The sequence below is a fragment of the Camellia sinensis genome, chromosome 8 (assembly GCF_055761805.1).
Source record: "Camellia sinensis isolate YWXY chromosome 8, ASM5576180v1, whole genome shotgun sequence".
In the NCBI taxonomy this organism is placed as follows: domain Eukaryota; kingdom Viridiplantae; phylum Streptophyta; class Magnoliopsida; order Ericales; family Theaceae; genus Camellia; species Camellia sinensis.
In genome coordinates this window covers 25185244-25194343 of record NC_138968.1, presented here as the reverse complement: position 1 = coordinate 25194343, position 9100 = coordinate 25185244, and positions in this window count along the sequence as shown.

The window sequence follows — 9100 nt, the reverse complement described above, 5'->3', positions numbered from 1 at the left end:
CCAGAAGGGGCATCGAGGCCAGCCCAGATCAGATCAAGGCCATCCTAGAGTTGAAGATCCCGACGTCGGCAAAGCAAGTGCAGATGCTAACTGGAAGGGCCGCAGCCCTGAACAGATTCATCAGCAGAAGCTCAGATAAGTACAGACCTTTTTCAACTTGATAAAGAAAGCCACAGACTTCCTATGGACAGAAGAATACGAAGCTGCTTTGGCCAACCTGAAAAAATACTTGACCACAGCTCCAGTTCTTTCAAATCCAAAACCTGGAGAGGAGCAGTTCCTGTACTTAGCTGTTTCAGAATATGCAATAAGTGCAGTACTAATCCGAGAAGAGAAATGGGAACAAAGGGCTGTTTACTATGTAAGCAAAATCCTAGCCGATGCAGAAACGTGGTATCTGTCTTTAGAGAAGTTGGCACTAGCTTTAGTAATGGCTTCAAAAAAGTTGAACCATTACTTCCAGGCCCATAAAATTGTGGTGCTAACAGAGCACCCCTTGAAGTCCTTACTGCAACAAAGAGACCTGACAGGAAGAATAGCCAGATGGGCAGTCACCCTAGGCCAGTATGACCTGGAGTACAGGCCAAGGACAACAATCAAAGGCCAGGTTCTGGCCGACTTCGTGGCTGAGTTCACACTAGAGTCCATCAAACATCGGGCTCCGTTGAGCCAGGATGAGCAATGTCTAACCAAGCAAGGAGAAGCACAACCAAAGGCAAAAGAACAAAGGAAATAGGACAAACTCAGACCCTGCAGCATTTACATCGGCGACTTCTTTCGACTATTTGTTGATGGGAGTTCAAACCGACAAGGAGCGGGGGCAGGAGTAGTATTGATATCCCCAGATGGGCAGGTACTAGAACAGTCAATTCGTTTGGGGTTCAAGGCCTCAAACAATGAAGTAGAGTATGAAGCACTCATTGCAGGACTGAAGTTGGCCGCAACAATACAAGCAGATAAGGTAATAGTTTTTTGTGATTCATAACTAATAGTTAACCAGACAACAGGTGAGTTTGCAGCCCGAAATGAACGAATGTCGGTCTATGTAAAAGAAGTCATCAGACTGTCAGCCTTATTTCAGAACTGCCAACTACTTCAGGTAAGCCGAGATGACAACAGCCACGCCGATGCGTTGGCTAACCTAGCTAGTGCAGTACAACCTGGAAAAGCAAGGACAATAATGATTGACTACCTGTCGGGCCCAAGCATTGAACCAGTAACCACAGAGCATGAAGCAATGTGCATAAACATGGGACCAAGCCGGATGGAAGCAATTGTTGCGTTCCTAAACGAAGAAAAGCTACCAGATAACCGCAAGGAGGCACACAAGATCAGATTGAAGTCGGCAAGATTCAGTCTAACAGCAAAAAGACATCTTTACAAAAGGTCCTTCACTGGACCCCTTTTAAAGTGCGTACACCCTTTGTAGGTTGAAGATTTTTATATGAAATCCACGAAGGAATTTGTGGAAGCCACGCTGGGGGCAGATCACTAGCTCATAGGGCCATTACCCAGGGGTATTGGTGGCCTTGCATGCAAAAAGACGCAGAAGCCTACGTGAAGAAGTGTGAACAATGCCAAAGGTTTGCACCTTTGATACATCAGCCAGATGCTGACCTGAACCTTGTATCCAATCCTTGGCCATTTGCCCAATGGGGCATGGATCTCGTTGGGAAATTACCCCAAGCAACTGGACAAAGAAAGTACTTGTTGGTAGCAACAGATTACTTCACAAGATGGATAAAAGCAGAACCTCTAGCCAAGATTCGAGATGTGGATGTCAAGAACTTCATATAGAGAAACATCATCACCAGATTTGGAATTCCGAGAGCCATTGTTGCAGACAATAGAACTCAATTTGACAGCAAGCTAATCAAGAACTTCTGTGTAAAGTTCAAGATCAAGAACTTCTTTTCAACCCCAAGCTTTCCACAAAGCAATGGACAAGCAGAAGCATCCAACAAAGTAATTTTGGATGGAATAAAGAAGAGGTTGCAGGCAGCAAAATGTAAGTGGGTAGACGAATTGCCCAATGTACTGTGGGCATATTGGACTACGCCGAGAAGATCAACAGGGGAATCCCCCTTCGCCATGGCTTATGGCACAGAAGCAGTCATCCCGCTGGAGATCGACATCCCAGGAATCATAACACATGGAGTAGAAAACGGGACTAATGACGTACTCTTAGCCCGAGATCTGGATCTTTTAGAAGAAAGAAGAGAGAAAGCTGCAATCCAGCGTGCAGCATACCAACAGCGACTTGCAAAAGCTTATAACAAGAAAGTCAATTCAAGAGAGTTTCAAGTCAGCAACCTAGTCCTAAGGAAAGTCGTCGGCAATAAGAAGGATCCCAGAGAGGGCAAGCTTGGCCCAAACTGGGAACGACCCTACAGAGTCATCTCGGTACTGGGCATTAGAGCATATCAATAATGAGGGCAAAGAGTTGCGAAGACCTTGGAACACTTGTAATTTGAAATTTTTCTATCATTAGAATTTCTTTGTTCCTTTGCCATTTGCCGAAGTAAATAAATAAAGATTCTGTTCTTTTTTCAAGATACTTAACATTGTCTCTAGAATACATGCATAATGAGAACTCAAGTGGAACTCATATTCACATTAGGGGGCAGAGAGAAGAAGAAAATGTTTAACACTTGTTGAAATTTGTGAACAATTTACAAGTTAAGTTAAACCGAAATTATTGCTTAACACTTGTTGAAATTTGTGGACAATTTACAAGTTGAAGTTAAGCTGAAATCATTGTTTAACACTTGTTGAAATTTGTGGACAATTTACAAGTTAAGTTAAACCGAAATTATTGCTTAACACTTGTTGAAATTTGTGGACAATTTACAAGTTACAAGTTAAAGTTAAGCCGAAATCATTGTTTAACACTTGTTGAAATTTGTGGACAATTTACAAGTTAAGTTAAACCGAAATTATTGCTTAACACTTGTTGAAATTTGTGGACAATTTACAAGTTGAAGTTAAGCCGAAATCAATATTTAACACTTGTTGAAATTTGTGGACAATTTACAAGTTAAAGTTAAGCCGAAATCATTGTTTAACACTTGTTGAAATTTGTGGACAATTTACAAGTTGAAGTTAAGCCGAAATCATTATTTAACACTTGTTGAAATTTGTGGACAATTTACAAGTTAAGTTAAACCGAAATCATTGTTTAACACTTGTTGAAATTTGTAGACAATTTACAAGTTGAAGTTAAGCCGAAATCATTGTTTAACACTTGCTGAAATTTGTGGACAATTTACAAGTTAAGTTAAATCGAAGTCATTGTTTAACACTTGTTGAAATTTGTGGACAATTTACAAAGTTGAGTTAAACCAGTATGATGTTCAACACTTGTTAAAAGTTTACAAGTTAAAGATTAAAACCAAGAAGTTTGTCTATCCGAGGTGTGCCACCCCGAGAAGATTGTACAAAGAAGGAAAAGTATGCAGAATATTCTAAGTATAGAATCATGTAGAAGCAATGAAGAGAAGACAAGAGTGCAAGCACTTAGAAAAGAAAAAGGTGTATTAACATTCACCGAGAAAAAGGAACATCGACCATACAAAAAGCTTACATTGTTCCAAAAGATAAAGAAGAAACAAAATACAAGTAAGCAAAAGAAAAACATGAGGCTAAGACTCCTCTCCACCAGCTGGTTAAATTTGAAGATCAGATGATTGTTGAAAAGACATCTCAGTAGCCTTATTCGCCGCGAGCTCGTCGTCAATTTCTGCAAGAGTGTCGTCAAGGCTCTTATCAGCAAGGGTGGCATCGGCTGATTCCTTCTCATAAGCAGCGTCTTTGGGAACCTCATCGCCTTCTTCATCCTGAGTCAAGTCTAGGACTTGCTCATTCTGAAGAGGGGACTTGGCCCCATCAGCATATTTGGATTTTCTTACCAAAGCCTCATCCTCTCCCTCATCACCATCCTCAGACTCAGATTCGCCGACGTCTTGACTTGGAGGTTGAGCTGGAGGGAATGGAAGAGGAATGGCATCAGCTTTCCTTAATGGTGAGTCCTCTGGGACATTGAGTTTCTTAAGAAGGGACATCCAACCAAGGGTGAAACCCTTGTTGCATGCCTCCTTCACCTGTTGTTCGTAGGCATTTGTGACGTCGGCCATGCCTTGGGCATACGCCTTCTCGTCGGCGTCTTTTATTTCGGCTTCTTTGGTGGCCAGTGCCTCCTGAAGCTCCTTTTCGCCTTGGACCATTTTTTCCTCGGCTTCTCTCTTCTGAGACTCAGTCACTTTCCTGATAGCCTTGGCAGCCTCAGCCTTTTCTTCGGCATTGGTCTAAGCTTTGATTGCAACTTCGGCTTGGTCCTCTAATTTTTTCATCTTTGATTGAAGACCTTTGTTGGTCTTTTGGAGGGAAGAGAACTCCCTCTTCATCTCGACAAGCCTCTCCCGATTCTCAAAAGATTGCATTGAGAAAGAGTGGGCATGCTGGATGGCCTGAAAGAAAACAGAGGTATTAGAGAATATTCAAAGTACGAAATAAAGAGAAAGAAAGAAGAAAAATTACCAAATAGAAGACATCTACCTGAACGGAGTGCTGAAGCATTAGAGCGTAATTCTCATACTCATTATACTGGGCGTTTCACTCCAGATCGCCTAGTAACAGCAGAGCAGTGCTGAGCGCAACGCCGACATTAATATCCTCGGCACTGTCATTTGCCATGACAGGTTTGTCTTTCAGAGTAATTGCGGGGGCCTAGGGGGCATCAGGCTTTTTTGATCCCGAGGTTATTGCAAATAAGACCTCGACTTTTTTGGTTTTTGGGATTCTGGTGGTTGAGACTCAGAGCGCCTCTTCCCAGCGGAAGGCTGAGATTTATCACTCTCAGCCAACTTTGAGATAGGCAAAGTGTCCTCAGACTCAGTCTAAATAACTTTAGCCTTTGGTTAAGCCTTCTTTATTCTTTTTGGCTTCAAAGGAGGTTGGGATTGTGCTGGTTGATCATCGACAGATGACAGAATGCTGGCCAGAAGGTCCTTGGCAACCGGTTTTGGGGAACCCATCTCGGCAAAAGAAGTCGTTCGGCGTCGACGGCGGCGTTGGGAAATTGGAACCAAGTATGGAGCTGAAGTTGACGGTTGCTCGGCTGGATCAGAGGTTGATCCCTGGTCTGTCCGAGATGTGGATGCGGTCTGTGGCGTTGTGGCAGAGGGAGGAGAAAGGCTTTTTTTTCTTCCTCCTAGGGACGTCGGGCAAAGCTGACTTATACATTGGAATAAAATTAAGAAGCAAGGGTGTCGTTCGTTTATGAACTAGCAAGTCCAAGAGTCTCTTCAAATCTTTGCTAGGAACGAAGGATTGACGAAAGTTCTTTGGTGGCTTAGGAACAGCTGCAAGAAAAGCAAACACTAAGAAATAGATAAAGAACGCAACTTTAAAAAACAAATAAGTATGAATGCAGGGCTCTTACCATTGCCCTCTACAAAGACTGATCGAAGGAGAGGGAAAAGATGGAGGTCTTCATCTGGGGCGAACTCCCAGTTCCTCGAAGTAATGAAATAATCATCCCCAGCTCCCTTGTTGAAGTCAAGGAGGTCAGCGACAATTTTGTATTCAGTAGACCTCGGCTTGAGATAGTAAACGTAGCCGGTGTCTTTTTTAAGGCCGCACATAGTGTAGCAATACTGGATATCGACTAATGTGATCCTAGCGTTCTCTTGTTTTGCTAAAGCTATGATACCATTGATGGTTCGATAGGAGTTGATAGAAAATTGCATTGGGTTCAACTTGTAATAATGAAGTATTTCACGAAAAAGGATGTTGAGTGGGAGCCGAAGTCCACATTCAATGAAGGCTACCACAGGGAAGGGCATGGAATCATCAGTAGGCATGATGGAGTCATCATCCCCAGCCAACCTCAGATGGACGTCGGCTGGGATTTCAAACTCTTGTCTAAAGAATTCTAGTTTGGATGGGGTGTTTACCCTATGTTTCCACATACCCATGATGTCGAATTAGATGGGGATATTAGATTTCAGGAAGAAGTATTTTTGAAGGTTTAAAGGACCTCGGCCAAAAACCTAAAAGAACACTTTGATAAAGGTTTGTATGGATCTAAAGGCAGTTCGTTTCAGTTTTGCCCTAAAATGTGGGTTCTACAAACAAATCCCAAACCTAAAGCTATGGAGATGAAGATCAAAGGCACAGATCTGGAAAAGACACAAAAAATAGAAACAAAAATGAGTTTCAGAATCAAGAAAAGAGATGGTCTATCAAGAGTGAAAAATCTAGAAATCCCCTAGATGTTGATTTGTGATTATGTATCAATTTTAAGCAGAATATAACAATCCCAATCAAACAATCAAGACAAAGAGACACAACGATTTAACGTGGAAAAAACCACAATTGGACACCTCCAACTGTGATCAAAAACCACGGGCAACAGCCACAAGACAATCCACTAAGAAGAATTAAAGGAATTACACAGGTATACTCTCAATTACCTAGCGAATCCACAACGCCTAATTGAACCAACCTTTATGTGCCTCTTCCAACCCCATCTTCACCACGGAATTGTCTTTCTGATGAGCCACTCCGGATTCCACCAAAGCTTCAGGCTCGAATTCTTCAGAATCCACAACTGAAGAATAACTCTCTCTTTTGTGTATAACAAACAAACCTTTGATGTACTCTCTTTAAATCATGAGTTGAAGACTCAATAAAAACATCAAAGAAAGCAAACAAAATATCCCCAGATATAAACTTTAAGAACCAAAAAGAAGATCTGGAGGACTTCAATCAATCACTTAGTTTTGGGAGAAAACCAAGTATTTATAGAGAACCAAAAGTAATCCAAGATTGGGAAGAAAACAAACTCCTTGAGAAATTCGGATTCTGAGGCTCGCTCGAGCGAAGATTTGCTGGCTCGAGCGAGGAGTGTATTTTTCATGATTTCTACTAGTGCCTTGGCTCGAGCGACGGATCCTTGGCTCGAGCGAGGAATACACTCTTTCAGGTTTTTGTATGGACGCAATCCTTGGCTCGAGCGAGCAAGCCCTAGCTCGAGCGAGCATTCCTTGGCTCGAGCGAGCAACGACGGACATGCAATTTTGAATGCAATTTTGCATTTTGCTTCGGCCGCGAGCTGACCCCCGTAATAATCAGCGAAGTGGCAATCTTGAAAGCATTAACATCACAAGCTTCTCTGCATGGTTCGATTCGGGTTTGGATTCGCATCTAATAAACTCATAGCCTCACTGAAATAAAAGTGCGAAAATAAATACATCTGAAAGGAGTTTTGTCAAACGGGGTTGCCAAGAATAAAAACCTAACAAAGAGCATAAAGAAAACACAAAGTATAGGGCCAAGAACAGTGGCAACAATACAGGGAAGTGGTGAAACAATGCGTATGTTCAAGATATGGACAAGGGCAAAATCACACACTCAAATATATGATTCACAGGTCGAATGTTTGAGCAAAGCAGTAATGGCAACAAGTTCCAAAAAAATTAAGAAACTAGAATAAGAAGGAATAAGTGTATTACCAGAGGAAAAACGAAGCCGGTGTTGAATATTTCCGAGGTCAGACGACGACGGCGGATGGGAGAATTAGCAAGAACTTAGTCGAAGAAAACGAACGACGGTGGTTGCAGAGCTTTGGAAGCTTGAGTAATGGAGGATTTCGAAGGGTAAAGCAAGAAAGAGAGAGAAAAAGCTTCAGACGAGAAAGAGTAAAGTGAAAAGATGGGGGAAAGAAAAAGTTTTGTTAAAAATGGAAACGGCGGAAAAAAGTAATTAATACGCCTGGAAGAACGTATGCGTCAGACGGCGAACATGAAAGAGAGACGGCTTACGGGCGCGTCACAGGTACGAACCAATAAGAAGGAAACGCGTGGTTAAAAACGGTTGAATTATGGTGTATGACAGCTCATACGCGTGAAAGGGTTCTTGAAGTTCTTGTTCTTCAACAAAGACATGTCGGCCAAAATAATGATCTCGGCTGAGATACTGAAAACCGACGTACTGGAAAAACGGAATGATATAGGTTCCATCATTTCAGAATGCCGAGATAATAGAACTTAAGGGGCAATTGTGGGGATATATTTTTGAGTACCGACACGTGGCAAGGTGACGCCGATGTGTCAACCGAGGTGCCACGTGTCAGGGTCATGACACCGAGGTGATCTCGGTCAAGCCGAGGTTATCTCCGAAGATATCGGAATCTGAGATAAGCGGATAAGGAATAAGAGACAAGAGTCCTAGAATAAAGAGGAGACTTAGCCAAGATAAGGATAAAGCTCTTAGGGAGTTTATCTTTATCTCTGAAGGAGTCCAAAGTAAGTACTAAACAGGAATTCATAGAAGTCAGGCTTCTATTGGGATTAGGATTGAGGTAACTATAAAAGAGAGGCACCCTCGTGGGTCTAAGGTACGTAATTTTATGTTTTAAGTATTGAGTTTAGCATTATTGATTATCTTTGAGAGATATACTGACTTGATCGTCGGAGTGCCCCCGGGTGGTTAAAAGCACCGCTGGAATCTTCTCTTTCTGTTACAGGTTAGCCAGGTGTCATCTATTCTGCCAGTGTTCTCCAGCTGAATACTGAGTTGGGCAGTGTGATAGGAAAATCACTCACACACATATTTTAAAATTTGCTGAGTATATCATACTTGTAAAAAAATCAAGTTAACTAGATATTAAAAATCATGTGTTTGGATCATTAAATTAAAAATTATTTATTAAAAAAATTTAATAAATAGTTATCCGAATACGTGGTTTTCAATATTCGATTGACTTGATTTTTTATAAATATAATATATTTGACAAATTTTAAAATATAAATAGTTCAAATTATTAAAATTAAACTAAAAAATAAACCCAACAATCTACCAAATAAGAAGTTAAGGAGAGAATCCTTGCTCTTTGTCCCGTCCATGACGTGAAGTTTACCTTGTGTGGGTTGGGTCTATATCGCAGCTATCGAGAAGATAATTTTCTTTTTTTTACCAAATATCAATATTGACATCAAAGGATTACAAAAATTATACCCAAAAAAATATAAGTACTTTATTTTTAAAATTATACTTTTTATCTATTTTCTTTAATGGTTTTGTAATCCGATTATGTGAT